The following is a 1,302-nucleotide window of genomic DNA, read 5'->3' as shown; positions in this document are numbered from 1 at the left end:
TTCGAGACAGGGTTTCTCTGTGGTTTTGGAGCCTGTCCTGGAACTAGCTCTTGTAGACCAGACCAGGCTGGTCTCGAACTCACAGAGATCCACCTGACTCTGCCTCCCAAGTGCTGGGATTAAAGGCATGCGCCACCACCGCCCGGCTCCTGGACACACTTGTGAGGGATTTTAATTAACAGGACCATTTGAGGTATGGAGACCCATCCGAAATTTGGCTAGACTTTCTCATGGCAGCCGATGTAAAGGACATGGGAGAAGGAAGCTTTGGCTTTCTGCTTGCGTGTCCCCGTTCTCCTGGACCCTGCTGCACAGGCATGTCTTCACAGGCATTGGAGCCTACTTTGGGATCCCAGCGTTGCCTGAAGACCAACGGAAACATCCAGCATCAGGGACTGAATAACTCCTGGATTCTTGGACTTTGTCAGTAGACAGCCATTATTGGACTAAATGGGCCACAGCCACTCTAATCACACACACGCACACACACGCACACACAGCGTGTGTGTGTGGGGGGGATCCATCCTGTTGGCTCTGGTCCTCTAGAGAATCCTGACTAATACATTTCTGTAACTCTATTGGGTGTCTTGAAAACTTGGCAACAATACAAAGTTTCTGAATATGCAACAACTAAAAATTAATTCAAACTCCAGCAAACCCAAGGTCTGTCTGGCAGCCCTTGCCCATGTTACGCCTTGAGATGTCTCTTCGGGCTTGTCCGTGAGCACACGACATGCAGACATGCATACTTTGCCCTGTGTATGCCGCATGCTGCCACACCATGCACTGCCAATGAACCTTTCCTGAAACGCTTCTGTTGTAATTTGAGAGTATTAATGAATTGCTGAGTTTTTAATGTAGAAACTTTTCTACTCTTATAAAAAAACATAGTGATTTGATTCAAAAACTAGAGACTTGGCATTTTCCTCTGCCCTTCTTACATGGCAGTATGTATGTGCCCTGTTTGTTCTTTGCCAGCTTGGCACAAACTAGTCATCCTGGAAGAGGAACCTTAGTTGAGACAAGGCTGCCCTCAGAGTGCCTGTAGACCTGTCTGCATTTTCTTGATTCATGATTGACATAAGGAGGGCCCAGCCCACTTTGGATTGAGCTACATCTGGACAATGGTCAGGGGTGGTATAAGAAACCTGACTGAGCCGGGCAGTGGTGGCGCACGCCTTTAATCCCAGCACTCGGGAGGCAGAGGCAGGCGGATCTTTGTGAGTTCGAGACCAGCCTGGTCTACAGAGCTAGTTCCAGGACAGGCTCCAAAGCCACAGAGAAACCCTGTCTCGAAAAACC

Source organism: Microtus ochrogaster, chromosome 5 (genome assembly GCF_000317375.1).
Source record: "Microtus ochrogaster isolate Prairie Vole_2 chromosome 5, MicOch1.0, whole genome shotgun sequence".
In the NCBI taxonomy this organism is placed as follows: Eukaryota; Metazoa; Chordata; class Mammalia; order Rodentia; family Cricetidae; genus Microtus; species Microtus ochrogaster.
The sequence above is the reverse complement of the archived record's forward strand: the minus strand, read 5'-3'. Positions refer to the sequence as shown.